We start from the raw sequence: 15,644 nt of genomic DNA, 5'->3' as shown, positions 1-15,644 counted from the left end.
ATGGGGCTTCAGGCCCCGCCCCAGGCCAGATGGTGAGTGGCAGGAAGGAGCAGGGCCCTCAGACACCCATGCAGGAGAGTCCTCCTGGGCAGCAGAGCACAGCAGTCCTTATGGGGCTTCAGGCCCCGCCCCAGGCCAGATGGTGAGTGGCAGAAAGGAGCAGGGCCCTCAGACACCCACGCAGGAGAGTCCTCCTGGGCAGCAGAGCACAGCAGTCCTTATGGGGCTTCAGGCCCCGCCCCAGGCCAGATGGTGAGTGGCAGAAAGGAGCAGGGCCCTCAGACACCCACGCAGGAGAGTCCAGTTAAATCAAGGTTGTTTGAGCTTCTCTCTGAAACCCCAGAAAGCGACAACTGCTCATTGCTGACAGTACTGGGCTAGATGATGTTAGCATTCCTGCTCCGTGACTGAAGTCATGGGATTGTTGTCTTTCACATGACGGTATATGTTTTGACTCCACAGAGTGGGAAGTGACGGGACCAGGATGTTTGTGTTACTGTGTTCTGTGCAGTGGGACTATTGCCCTTTGTTCTTTTTCTCTTTGCTGTCTGATGCTAGAGAGAGAGGGAGCCATGCTGCAGTGCTCTGTGTGTGTTTATATGTAAATAAAGTAGATTAGCCAAAATGCTGAGTTGCTGAGGTCTGTCACGCATGATGTGCAAACTCTGCGGATCCCTAAGTGTGCCGGTGTCGGTTGGCATCGGTCGCTGTGATGTTCGGGCTGAAGAAAGCTTCTGAAGCTCCCAAATGATTGACCAGGAGGGAGAGAACATGCCAGTTGGGCATGTGTCTGTGCCAGGGTCCTACTCAAGTGTAGACTGAACTCCTGACAAAAAAATCGGTTTGGTATGAGGTTTTAGTACTCTGTACATGCCTCATACCAAACTGATTTTGTTGTCAGGAGTTCAGACTCCCTGTCGGATTCTGCCAGCCAGGGTTGACAGTACTGAGCTAGGTGGACCAATTGCATGACTCAGTTTAAAATCCTATGGTCACGTAGCTCAGTGGGAGGACATCTGCACTGTGTGCAAAAGGTCCCAGGTTCAGTTCCTGGCATCTCCAGGTAGGACTGGGAATATCCCTTCTGAAAACATGGGAGAGCCACTGCCAGTCCATGAAGATAACACTGACCTGGATGGACCAGTTGGTCAGACTCAGGATAAGGCAGCTTCCTGAGTTCATCCTGTAAATCACACAATGAGGGCTGTGAGTGTATTTGTCTGTCTGTCTCTTCCTCTTTCAGGGCACCTGTTTTCATACATTCCCTTCAATTGTGCCACAATGCAATGATATAGAGGCATTGTGTGTGAACGAGACCTTGTCCCCACTGGACTCAATTGCTTTAGAATAAGCATGCATCAAACCCAACGGTTGCTCTGTTTCCATAGGGTGGGGAGGGCCGACATGTCGTTTTCCTGTATCTGAAAGGGACTGGGGAAAGCAACGCGGTTCACTGCTGCCATTAAGTTTTTATCTGTGCAGAAAGCAGCTGCTCCAGAGGAGCCATCATTGGGCATGGAATCTGCTTGCTGCGGCTCTAAGATCTGAAAAGCAGTTTCGGTTTCAGGGGCAGTTTGGGCTTTTCTGCGCTCCTCTAGAAGCGTTTGGAAATGGCACAAGACTCTAGGCGCTTCCAGATGACCTGCTTCATGAGCTTTCATTCTGTTTTGTTTGTGGGGAAGGGTTGCGGGTGACACTGTGGTCTAAACCACTGAGCCTCTTGGGCTTGCCCATCGGAAGGTTGGTGGTTCAAATCCACGCAACAGGGTGAGCTCCCGTTGCTTGGTCCCAGCTCCTGCCAACCTAGCAGTTCAAAAGCATGCCAGTGCAAGTAGATAAATAGGTACCACTGCAGCGGGAAGGTAAACTGTGTTTCCTTGCACCCTGCTTCCGTCACAGTGTCCGTTGCGCCAGAAGCGGTTTAGTCATGCTGGCCATGTGTCCCAGAAAGCTGTCTGTGGACAAATGCTGGCTCCCTTGGCCTGAAGTAAGATAAGTGTTGCAACCCCATAGTTGCCTTTGACTGGACTTAACTGTCCAGGGATCCTTGCCTTTTCGATGGGGATGCATTGAAGGCAGTGCTGTCCCACACTTTCCAGTCCGTTTGCTGGTATGTGATTGAATCCCACTGCAAAATAGTGACAGTCTGGAAGTGCCTTCTGTGCAAGCTTAATTTACTCATTGATGAGCCCGTTGCAAACTAAGAAACCTCCGGACGTGGATTCAGGATTCAGCAAAGCTGCTCCCAGTATATGGAAGTTTCTGGATTTGGAAGGAAAGACCATTGCACATTATTATTATTATTATTATTATTATTATTATTATTACTGTATTTTTCGTCCCATAGGACGCTCCGTCCCATAGGACGCACCTAGTTTTTTTTGGGGGGGGGAATAAAGGGAAAAATTTTTTCCTTTATTTCCTCCCCAAAACCAGGTCGGGGAAACCGAACCAGGTCGGGGAACAGCGGGATGGCGGCGCTGCGCCTCCCTGCTGTCCCCCGAGCTTGTGGGGCTGGCGGATGTCTGTCTGGCGCGAAGGCGCTCTGCTTCAGGGCGCCCTTCACGCCGGGCGGCAGGCTGCTATCCACAGCGTGGGGAGCCCTGCGGGGAACTCCTGCAGGGCTCCCCACACTGCGGATGTCTGCCCGGAGCGAGGGGCGCTCTGCTTCAGGGCGCCCCTCGCACCGGGCGGCAGGCTGCTATCCACAGCCTAGACAGCCCTGCGGGAACTCCCGCAGGGCTGCCTAGGCTGCTGATGTCTTCCTGAAGCCTGGAGAGCGAGAGGGGTCAGTGCGCACCGACCCCTCTCGCTCTCCAAGTTTCAGCGAAAGTCTGCATTCGCCCCATAGGACGCACCCAGATTTCCCCTTCATTTTTGGAGGGGACAAAGTGCATCCTATAGGGCGAAAAATACGGTATTTATTAAATTTCTACACCGTCCTTCATCCAATGTTCACAGGGTGGTTTATAATATGTACACATCTTAAGAGATACGCTCCTTCAATGCTTAACACATTTCACAGGCAGCTTCTGTTCTAACCTTTAAGCACCTTTTGACAAACTTTTCTTTGCCGCCAACCTTACGCTGGCAATTAAGAAAACACCCTTCTGTTAATAGTTGGCAGATCTCTCATTTTTATATGGGTTTTTTGTGTTATTTTATTTTTGACTGTTGTAAATGGTTCTGATGTTTTTTTTATGAGCAGCAGTATATAAATATTTTTATTAAGTAAATAAATATGCCTTAGCTTTGGGAGCTGTTTCCAGAACAGGACTCTTTTGCCCAACGTGGGGCTCAGACCCCATAGCCTTCTCTACCAACTGAGCTATCCCAGTAGACCAGCAGTGTGTAGTATGTGATCCTCTAGATCAGCCTTTCTCAACCTGTGGGTCCCCAGATGTTGTTGGACTACAACTCCCATCACCCCTAGCTAGCAAGGCCAGAGTTCAGGGATGATGGGAGTTGTAGTCCAACAACATCTGGGGACCCACAGGTTGAGAACCACTGCTCTAGATGTTGTTGGACTCCAACTCCCATCTGCCCTGATAGACTCGTTCATGTGGTTGGGGTTGATGTGATTTGGAGTGCCACAACAACAGGTTGGCCAGCCTGGGGCGGGTCAGAGCACTCAGGAGTCACACCCAAGAAGTCATTTAAGACCAAAGGAGTCAAGGACAGTCTCAGCATCTCCCCCAGATGTGAGGGGTCCCCCCGATAAGACATCAGTCCATCTGAAGCTCCCCTGACTAGGATGCAAAGGTTTTTCAGCTTCCTACGAAGATACATTCTACGGCCCTGATATTCCTTCAGTTCAAAAGATCAAATCCCCCGTGTGCTGCTGTCATATTTCACCCACATTTGAAAGGTAGAGAATTTTAAAAAATGGAATCCAGAATTTCTCTATTTCTAAAGCTGGATTTTAAAACCCAGTCTTAACATGTTATGGGTCCATATAGTTAAAGCTATGGTTTTCCCAGTAGTGATGTATGGAAGTGAGAGCTGGACCATAAAGAAGGCTGATCGGCGAAGAATGAATGTTTTTGAATTATGGTGCTGGAGGAGACTCTTGAGAGTCCCATGGACTGCAAGAAGATCAAACCTCTCCATTCTGAAGGAAATCAGCCTTGAGTGCTCACTGGAAGGACAGATCCTGAAGCTGAGGCTCCAAGACTTTGGCCACCTCATGAGAAGAGAAGACTCCCTGGAAAAGACTCTGATGTTGGGAAAGATGGAGGCACAAGGAGAAGGGGACGACAGAGGACGAGATGGTTGGACAGTGTTCTCGAAGCTACCAGCATGAGTTTGACCAAACTGCAGGAGGCAGTGGAATACAGGAGTGCCTGGCGTTCTCTGGTCCAGGGGGTCACAAAGAGTCGGACACGACTAAACAACAACAAAAAACATGTTACGGTGTAGAAAGGTCAAAGCTGAGCTGAACTTGCACAGCTTAGGGAAGGCAGAAAGTAATGCCAACATTTTTTATTGCAAATGAATAGTTTGCTTTTTATAATGATCCGTAAACAACAATATAATTTGGATGCAAGACGGATTGCGATGACTTTCCTTTAGCATATATACTCATTTATTTCCAACATAATAACATTCCCTACGTGTTTACTGACTGGAATATGTTTTCTGGGTGCAATGTGGTTTTCCTTATGACTTAAAAAGATTAATTAAAAAACCGGTAAGGCAATTTTGATTGAAAAACAAAAAAAAAAGGAGTAAGGCAATATGGTTAAGTATTAACTTGGCACATTCAATATTTTGCACTTTGCATTTCAAAAGTCCTTGAACCAAACAGCACCCTTAGCTGAGAACTACTGGAGGCAAAAAAAAAAAAAAAAAAAAAAAGCTTAGGAAAATATACACATTTGACCTTTTTAATGAATGAAGTTAAAGCTTTGTTAAAGCAGCTCTGGTTTTCCCAGTAGTGATGTATGGAAGTGAGAGCTGGACCATAAAGAAGGCTGATCGCCGAAGAATTGATGCTTTTGAATTATGGTGCTGGAGGGGACTCTTGAGAGTCCCATGGACTGCAAGAAGATCAAACCTCTCCATTCTGAAGGAAATCAGCCCTGAGTGCTCACTGGAAGGACAGATCCTGAAGCTGAGGCTCCAATACTTTGGCCACCTCATGAGAAGAGAAGACTCCCTGGAAAAGACCCTGATGTTGGGAAAGACGGAGGGCAGAAGGAGAAGGGGACGACAGAGGACGAGATGGCTGGACAGTGTTCTCGAAGCTACCAGCATGAGTTTAACCAAACTGCGGGAGGCAGTGGAAGACAGGAGTGCCTGGCATGCTCTGGTCCAGTGGTCACAAAGAGTCGGACACGACTAAACGACTAAACAACAACAAGGAAGGAAGGAAGGAAGGAAGGAAGGAAGGAAGGAAGGAAGGAAGTTAGAAGACACTTAATTGAGGTGTTCCTGCCTCACAAATATACATTTAAACTCTAATATATACAGTCGTACCTTGGTTCTCGAATGCCTTGGTATTTGGACGTTTTGGCTTCCAAATGCCACAAACCCAGGAGTGTTCCAGTTTGCGAATTTTTTTGGAAGCCAAACATCCAACGCAACTTCTGTTGGCTTCCAATTGAGTGTAGGAAGTACCTGCAGCTAATCGGAAGCTGCGGCTTGGTTTTTGAACCGTTTCGGGAGTCAGACAGACTCTCAGAACAGATTAAGTTTGACAAACAAGGTACGACTGTTATACTATACTTAAGCCTAATGGGCTGACAATCCATTCCAAATGCAAGATCATCATATAGCAGAGATGAAAGACCATTTACACTCCTGGTGCCATTGGACTCCCATCAACTTCAGCCAGCATGGCTAGCGGTCAGCAATTACAGAAATTGGAGTCTACCGTATTCATGCTTGAGGTCCCACAGCTGTTGTTGGACTTGCATGCAAAGACAGCCTCCGGGAGATTGAGCAGATGAGACCATTTGTGGCTCCAGCAGTCAAGAAGGCAGTTTCTTCAAGTGCTGTAGAGGGAAGTGAGGCACAAATGGGGCTTGTCAACCTGGGAAGGTAGTGTGGGAATGTTCAGGGATGCAGGAGAGGATATATTGTTTGATTATATACTTTCCACCTTGTGTTAACAAGTTCTACAATTTAGCAGAGTAACATTCCTCTTTTTAAACTTGCACAGTGGATGCATTTGCTAAGGCTCGCTAAAGCCTCTAAAATAAGTTTCCTTGATAATTTCCCCTTTAGTCCCTCATAAAACGATAGACACGACACAGTCTTCTATAAAAGTATAAAAAGAGTTTACTCACTCCCATTCTGTTCACAAATGGATCCCAGAAGGCACACTTAAGTTGGAAAACTAATATACCTGGAATCTATCCCATAAAGAGACAGTCCCTTTGTCCTCTCTTGGCTGAGAACATCTTAGGCTAAGCAGAAGTTGCTTCTTCAACGAATGTAGTCAGAGAGAGCGAGGTGGCTGACCAGTCCTGCTCTTTTGTTACCTGGGCAGGTGAGGCCACACCCACCTCTAGTCACATGCAGAGGAAGTCTGTCCTAGCAGGAAGTTCTGACTGGCTGGTCCAAACAACTCTTTTTATGTCCACTCTAGGGATGTTGTACTTGACTGCTCTTGTGTTTCACATCCCACAGGTAGCCCATCTGGAAGAAGGAAAGCTCTGGTCCTCAGCCTCTGCTGCCTTGCTGGATATCTTCAGGAGAAGTAAAGGCTAAGGCATAAACCCTACGCAAATCCGGAGTCCCTAAGGTGTTTGGATGATACCTTATACACCTCGTTCCGACAACTCCAAGCTGCTGCCAAATGTATTATTCTGCTTTCCTTTGGACCACACCAGCGGGGTTGAGAGGGGGGGTGTCATTGTCTGGGCACACCAGGACCTCCAGACACACCGCCCAGGCTTGCACTTCAGTGCTGCTAACACAGCAGTTTGACTTCACCCCCAAAGGTGCACTCCCTCCTTGAAAGTTTCATCTGGCTGGAAGGCGGTTGAATGTTTTCAACTGGCTTGGATGGAGGGGTAGAGCATGGGTGTTTGTGGAAAGTAGCCTACTGTACAACAGCAAAATATACATTTGCGGTTCTGCCACTTTTGCCTCTGTCCCCACCCACAGCTGGCATGTGGCCCCCGGGAAGGGAAGGTGGCCCTTGAACTGGAAAAGGTTCTCCATCCTTGCAGCATAACAAGTGCCAGATCTAACCATTCTGAGCTTGTGCAATACCCTCAGCCCTTACTTTCAGAGCTGACACGGAGGGGCTTGCTTGCATGAGACTACTGTTTCCTGGGGGAGCTGTTCAGTCTTCTGCAACATCTCTGAAGGAAGGAAAGAGAGAAGCGATAAGAGTAGAAGCATTGCAGAAACAATGTCCCCCTAGCAACCACTTTGTATAGAACACTATGGGCTCTAGCAGCGAGTATCCATGGAACATTGTCCTCCTAGCAACCATTTTTCACCAGGAGCAGACAGACGACACAGCATGCCCAGTGACTGGTTAACATGAAGCTCTGCACCATCTAATAATGCCCTGTGGCAAGGAACACATTGTCCTCCTATGGGAGCTCTGGTTTCAACCAGAGTGAATCCTGAACATTGCATTGGTTCACAGGTATCCTAAATCAGAGAGCCAGTGTGGGGCAGCGGCTTGTGTGCCGAGCTAGGACCTAAGAGACCCGGGTTCAAATCTCCACTTGGCCATGAAGCTCATTGGGTGACCTTGGGCCCACTGCCTCTCAGCCTAAGCTACCTCACAGGGTTGTTGTTGAGATTAAATGAGGAGGGGCAGAACCACGTGTACAACATTTTGATTCTTGGGGAGAGAAGGGAAAGATGAGATATAAATAAACTGAAACAAATATCTGCAAAGATTCAACCCCTGCCCAGTTTCCCCCCTCCCCCACTTTCACCACTCAGGTTTTGAATGCTAACTTCTGGGGCTTCAAAAGGAGAAATCACATCTCAGCAGTGAAATCTGAGTGCTTTGAACCTGCCAGTTTCTCCCGACTATTTCGGCAGCCAGTCGAACATGAATGGCTGTCGTCTGTCACTGACAGCTGTCCAACGCTGTCAAGATGCTAAATACCATTGCATATTGTCAGGTACCAAATATTATGAAAGGTTGTCAGTGACTACGTGTCAACATTCAAGTATGCCATCGAACACTGTCAGATATCAAATGGGATATCAATTACCCATGGGAAATAATATCAGGGAATATAGGGAGAATGGCCCATTTCATCACCTGAAGGGGAAAATTTTGGGGAGCACGCTTTGTTTGCCTCTAGTTTAAATAAGGCTGTAAATCCGCCTCCCAGCCAGATTCCCATTAAATTAAAACGAGCCCCTTGCAAACCATAAACGACCTCTTCGTCATTCCTTAGTGCCCACAAGGGCTGCGGAGAGAAGGTAACACGCATTTTAAGCATCCTTTGTTTGACTTGCTTACTATTGCACTGCGAATCCCGCGTTAAGTGTAAAACAAAGCATTCTAGGCTTGACAAACGTTGGGTGGTGCGAGTCAAGTTTCATTACAGTGCCTGAGTCAAAGTTTCATTGCTGCAGCTTAAATCTGCTCTGCGCTGACCTGGTCTGGTTTTGCAATTTTATCTTGTTTTCCAACTCTCTTGGCGCTGCAGCACTGATATATCGTGGGGGTTGGAAACCTCTGCTTATCTGGCCCTTTGGTCTCTCTCGAACCTCCTCCTTGGTCCTGCTCCAAGCTCTCATCAAATGCTTTTGCCTGTGGTGGCCAAGCATTCATAGCAACATCGTGTTACTGAGTGGTGATAATGCCCCTTCCTTGCCTGGGCAGAGAAATGGTGGGTTTAGGCCCCCGACATCTGCATAGATGGGATGCCTCCTACTGCACAAAGGTCCAGAGTCACATCTTCTGCTCCAACTGCTTGTGTCTCTGAACCTGTCCATCAGTGCATGTGGGCCCTGGAAGGCTATTTGGGAGAGAATGCTGGAAAAGGGTTCTTAGTTAGATATATACCTTCCAAACTGTCAGGCTTCAGAGAATCAGCTTCTTCCCCACTTTGGCAGTAGATAAGCAGAACAAAGCGACGCGGGCGGCACTGTTGTGTAAACCACTGAGCTTGCCAATCGGAAGGTCGGTGGTTTGAATCCCCGCGACAGGGTGAGCTCCCGTTGTTCGGTCCCTGCTCCTGCCAACCTAGCAGTTCAAAAGCACGTCGAAGTGCAAGTAGATAAATAGGTACCACTCCGGTGGGAAGAAAATAAAATAAAAAAATCCTTCCAGTAGCACCTTAAAGACCAACTAAGTTAGTTCTTGGTATGAGCTTTCGTGTGCATGCACACTTCTTCAGATACACTCATGTATCTGAAGAAGTGTGCATGCACACGAAAGCTCATACCAAGAACTAACTTAGTTGGTCTTTAAGGTGCTACTGGAAGGAAAAAAATATTTTGTTTTGACTATGGCAGACCAACACGGCTACCTATCTGTATCCGGTGGGAAGGTAAATGGTGTCTCCATGCGCTGCTCTGGTTTTGCCAGAAGCAGCTTAGTCATGCCGGCCACATGACCCGGAAAAACTGTCTGCAGACAAATGTCGGCTCCCTCAGCCAGTAAAGCAAGATGAGCGCCGCAACCCAAGAGTCGTTCACAACTGGACTTAACTGTCAGGGGTCCTTTACCCTTAAGCAGAACAAAGGGAAAGGAGTCTTCTTGCCACTTTGAATTTTAATGATCACAGCAAGACAACAAAGAATCCATTCCTAGGAATGAAGATGCTCCCAATTAAGGGTACCACCCACTTCCTCCCTAGTCACCCACGTCACTACTGCGTCTTGGACCCTGATCAACCACTGTGCTTTCTGTTCTGCCACCTTGTCTGCTCTTCTTGACCTTGGGCTGAGCAGATGGACACTTTTTAGAGACAGTGAGTCTGTTAACTCTCTCTCTTCCGGTGATTCTTCTGCTTGCTGTTCCCCATCCAGTATTTCCCAGCTTCTGCCTTCTGAACTATGTCCCTCTGCAAACCACTGTTCCAAATCTATACTGTCCTTCTGCTCCTGGGAAGATTCCGGGTTGGGGGAGGGGCCAGCTCCCACCATTCCTCCTCAGCGCAGCCCTCTGTAGCATGATCCCTGACACAAACCCAATATAGATGCAAAGTCCGGATCCTTTAGGAACTACACAGTATCAGAGCTGGCATCATTTTCGCCTTTTGAACAGGTTGTGATGTGTGAAAAAGAGGTTCTGGGAATAGAAAGAGAGCTGTGCTGGCTGGGCTACCTCACATTGCAGAGAAACCTGCTGCTTACCTGCTGCCACAAGGACACACAACCTGTTTCAGAGCACAGTTCATCAGTTCACTTGCGCAAATTGCTGCAAAGCATCATAGAATCGTAGAGTGGGACGGGACCTCAATATCATCTAGTCCAACCCCCACTGCAATGCAGGAATCACAAATAAAGAATCCCTCGCCCCAATTGTCAAAGCATCAGCTGGGAGGGCTTGTGGCTGTCACCTGGCTTGAGAGCAGTACATGTGAAAAGGAGCTAGGAGTCTTGGTTGACCACAAACTTGACATGAGCCAACAGTGTGACGCGGCAGCTAAAAAAGCCAATGCAATTCTGGGCTGCATCAATAGGAGTATAGCATCTAAATCAAGGGAAGTCATAGTGCCACTGTATTCTGCTCTGGTCAGACCTCACCTGGAGTACTGTGTCCAGTTCTGGGCACCACAGTTCAAGAAGGACACTGACAAACTGGAACGCGTCCAGAGGAGGGCAGCCAAAATGGTCAAAGGCCTGGAAACGATGCCTTATGAGGAACGGCTAAGGGAGCTGGGCATGTTTAGCCTGGAGAAGAGGAGGTTAAGGGGTGATATGATAGCCATGTTCAAATATATAAAAGGATGTCACATAGAGGAGGGAGAAAGGTTGTTTTCTGCTGCTCCAGAGAAGCGGACACGGAGCAATGGTTCCAAACTACAAGAAAAAAGATTCCACCTAAACATTAGGAAGAACTTCCTGACAGTAAGAGCTGTTTGACAGTGGAATTTGCTGCCAAGGAGTGTGGTGGAGTCTCCTTCTTTGGAGGTCTTTAAGCAGAGGCTTGACAACCATATGTCAGGAGTTCTCTGATGGTGTTTCCTGCTTGGCAGGGGGTTGGACTCGATGGCCCTTGTGGTCTCTTCCAACTCTATGATTCTATGATTCTATGAGAGCAGATCAACAGCTGCAGCAACAGGGTCCGTGGGCCAGACCTCCCTGCCCATTTGTCAAACACGTCTTCCCTTATGGTGGAAAGAGAAATCCTGGCGTGTTTGAAGAAAGTCGCCTGTGAATCAACTCCGGGACTGTGACCCTTCTTCTGCCTCCAGTAGATTCCAGTTGGCCCCAGTCTGCAGCTCTATGTAGGGGGCCCAAATGGCGACACCAGAAAGAGGGAAGGAGGGAGACACGTAGTTGCATAAAATTTGCATGTGCTAATTTATGTGGGCGGGTGCAACTGCAGAAAATATGTATAGGATTTCAAAAGAAATACAAGGCACCTCATAAGAACGTAAGAGAAGCCTGTTGCTTCAGGCCAACAGAGTGATGGCGCCCAGCTGTATCCAAGCAGGAACCGTGAGGCAAAATCAGTGCGGTTTTAAAAGCTGGAGTCCACCATCTTGATTCAAAATGGCACCCAAATGCATAGAGGACAGACAAGCAGCTTCCCCAAACCTATGGTAGGTGGGGCAGATCCATGGAAAATGACAACTGCTGCCACCATTGTGTGGCCCTTGCTGCTGTTCCCACTGTCCGGTAGTGGTGGTAGTCCTGGGGGAGTTGCTATAAGCAAGCCAAGGAGTCCCTTGTTGCCATGAATTCAGGAAGTGGCCTGCCTCTTCACCCTTCCCATCTGCAATATGGGGCTACCAATACAGGACATGCCTTGCAGGGGTGTGTTCCATGAAACACATTTTGACGCTTCCACATTCCATAAACACTGTTGTGCATATAATACATTGCCTCTCATCTGGGTGCTAATAGGCAGGGCTCTGGGATTATACAGGGCTGCATGCTTGTGGAGTGAGACAGCGCATGCATGCATCAGAGGTGGAGACGAGGGAACATTTGCTTCGTTGCAGGAACATGCCTGGCGTGTGGCGGAGGTGTGCCTGGGAGCATATTCGGGCTGGCTCTCCCCTTGCCATCCAAGCTGTCCAGTCACGTGGACCAGCCAAGAAAGTTCCAAGAGCTTTCTGGTGTTCTGCTGGTTGCCATGGAAACCCCTTTCTCTCTCTCTCTCTCTCTCTCTCTCAGCATCCCAGGCCAGCCAGCAATGTGTCTGCCTCACTTTATCAAGCGGGCTGTGTAGGGGAGCAGGAACAGAGAGTGCTTGGAGAGGGTGTGACAACTGCAAAGGCTTTGGTTTTCTGGGCACGTTTTTCAGTGGCTGCCTATTAAGCGGCACAGGTTCCTCTTGGATTTGAGGCAGGCTGAGTTCAAATGGGGGGGGTGTATTTAGCTGTGTTATGTAGCAAACGAGAGAGAGAGAGAGAGAGAGAGAGAGAGAGAGAGAGAGAGAGAGATTGCATGTGTGTGTTTGTGTGTCCCCACGATGCATCTGGATGTAAATAAAGCTGTTTGGAAATATTTGGTTCCCTGGAGCAGGGAGTCCATAACAGGAAGTGGCCTGCCTCTTCACCCTTCCCATCTGCAATATGGGGTGGGGCTACCAATACAGGACATGTAGTAATGTTCACCCCCAACCGCTTGCCCCTCCCGTCTCCTGTCTCTGCTCTCCGGCCAGACTAGGACGCCCAGGGCAAGGTTGGCGGGCTAATTACTTTTTCCAAAACAGAACAAACACGACCCGGTAGGGCTGCCACCACTCCCTCTTGTCCAGGGGACCCAGAATCACAACCCAGGGAGAAGGCTGTGACCCGTTTAACCTGGCTGTCCCCCTATTCCGCAAGCTGCATCCACAGACTTGCAGGCAGAAGTTCTACGGTAGAGTGTAACCAAGCGTAAGGCTAGGACTTAGCTATTCCCTCCGGAAAGGCACACAAACTAAAACAGTTTCATTCTTAAAAGGTTTATTTTAAAAATAACATAAAAAACATGCTAGAGTAGCAGGCACTCTTTTAAACGTTACAGATAAGAAAATAACAAAAGTACATAGTATAACTAGCTGTACTGTTTTTAACACTGATTGGGAGCCGCCCAGAGTGGCTGGGGAAACTCAGCCAGATGGGCGGGGTATAAATAATAAATTATTATTATTATTATTATTATTATTATTATTATTATTATTGGATTTGGACAGGAAGAAATGTCCACATTTCCCTCAGGGGTCAGAACTTTTATGTGATTATACTGAACGGGTGGGACGGGGACACTGCCTGTTGCTTTATTGACCGTGCGTCTAGCCTGCTTTCAAGACAATGATAATTTCCCCCAAGCATCTCACACTGCCCTTTTCCTAACAACAGGGATAGGTCACTAGCAGCCCTCTAGATATGTTACTGGACTCCAACACCCATCATTCCCTGAGCACTGGCTGTGCCAGCTGGGACTGATGGGAAATGGAGTCCAGAAACAACACGGGACAGACTCTCTACCCCTGGCCTAGGAGACCTGATTTGTGCCTTCTCTTTCTATTCCCTCTGCTTTCCTTCCCAAGTATTGTTAAGTATAATGATGTAATTGTCACTGAAATGGGAATGGCTCTGTGTATTGCCGAAAGGTTTAACACTGGAAAATTCCAATGAAGTGGTTTCTGAACTCCTTAATCTGTTGATAGTTAACTGTTGTTTTCTGCTAGCTAACACACGAGTGTTTAACCTTAGATCAGGTGGCAAATGTATTTGCTGTCAAATCTCCATTTTGAAAGGGAGTTGCCTTTAGTTCTTTGTTCCCAAGCTCTGCGATAGTAAGGATGTAAGTGAGGCTGTCCAGGTAAACAGCTTCAGGCTAATGGAGGCTGTAAAGACCTTTGCTTATAGATCATTTTGGAGTATTTCATATTTTATAAGATGCTGTGCCTGTGCTGGGCGGCACAAGATGTCTTGTAGAATTATTTGGATTATCTTTGATGTTTTTGTTTTATTACGAAGAAAGTTCTGCAGGTGAAATTTTGAATAATTTAATGGGTCTGGGCCACGCTTCATTCCAAAAGGACTCAGTTTTTATGCATCCAGTCGCTTCAAACTGCAATATTTATATCAGCAATAGGTGTTTCTCTTTTCATTTTGCAAGCCAGATCTCAGGGAAAGAGAAAACACACACGCACTCTCTCTTTCCTTACTGAATTCCAAGAGCCAAAGAGGAACACATGAAGGGTCCGGTACGGCCCTGAGCCTTAAATTCCTCTTCTTGCCTTTCAGCAATGCATGACCTCCATCTTTGTATGGGCTGAAGAGATTTTCTGTGACCAGGAGCAAGAAGGTCCATGTCCTAAGTAGCGTCCAGCTCCTCCTAGTGATAAGGCAATGCAAAATCAATTTCATTTTGCAAGAATCTGCAGAATTTATTGGAAGTTCCAAAGCTCTTCCTGGCGACAGCGGTGTGGCTTGCTTGGCTGCGGAGTTAGGATTCCTTGTTTTCTGCTTTCAAGCAGAGAGCCTGTTTGCTCATTCCAAAGGCTCCCCGTGCCAAGCTATTTGTAACTGGGAACCGGGCGCTCTCCATGCTGATCTTAATCATTCTAATGGGGTCCTTGGAAACTTGGCCTCTGCTAATGACCCAAGCGGGTCAGATCAAATGGGGAAATGGCACGGCCGATCTGGAAATGCTTTTATCGTGCAAAGTCGAGGCAAAGGGGAGACTGCAGAGGTCAGCGGAACAAGAGGAGCCACAGAGTAAATAGTAATTAGGCTCGCTTGGAAAATGTTGCATTTATGATGCCGATGACATCGGGAAAGAGGGGGAAGTGTTGTGTTGTGTGTGTGTGTGTTTGTGTGCAGGGATTTATTTATTTTTTAAGCATGGGGTGGAAGGGATCTGTTTGCCAACACTTTGCTCGCAAGCCAGCAAAACAAACCACTTCATGTTAAATCCGCAAACTGTATTTAATGACTGTCTTTGGCATTCACTCTTGCCTTGCATCGACGTCTCTTGCAATCTATCAGCAGAGACATTGCCTGCTTGCTTTCGAACCAGTGTCCAAAGGCAAAGAGAGAGAGAGATGGCTGGACAGCCATGCAGTCTGTGGGTTGCACAGAGTTGTAGCGGAGCGGAAATATGGGGCAGCACAGGTCTGGAAATTTCCCCACAGCAGGAGTGGTGATGTCGCCTGACGGAGCGTCTCCACCCCCATCGCTCAGCCCAGACACTGAGATCCAGCACTGAGGACCTTCTGGAAGTTCCCTCCCTGCAAGAAGTGAAGCTACAGGGAGCCAGGCAGAGGGCCTTCTTGGTAGTGGCACCCGCCCTATGGAACACCCTCCCTTCAGATGTCAAGGAGATGAGTTACTAATATAACAGCGGTTCTCAACCTGTGGGTCCCCAGATGTTGTTGGACTACAACTCCCATCATCCCTGAGCACTGGCCTTGCTAGCTAGCGGTGATGGGAGTTGTAGTTCAGCAACATCTGGGGACCCACAGGTTGAGAAAGGTTGCTTTATAACCTTTAGAAGACATCTGAAGGCAGCTCTGTATAGGAATGTTTTTAATGTTTTGTTAA

The sequence above is a fragment of the Podarcis cretensis genome (genome assembly GCF_951804945.1).
Source record: "Podarcis cretensis genome assembly, chromosome: 10".
Classification (NCBI taxonomy): domain Eukaryota; kingdom Metazoa; phylum Chordata; class Lepidosauria; order Squamata; family Lacertidae; genus Podarcis; species Podarcis cretensis.
The sequence above is the reverse complement of the archived record's forward strand: the minus strand, read 5'-3'. Positions refer to the sequence as shown.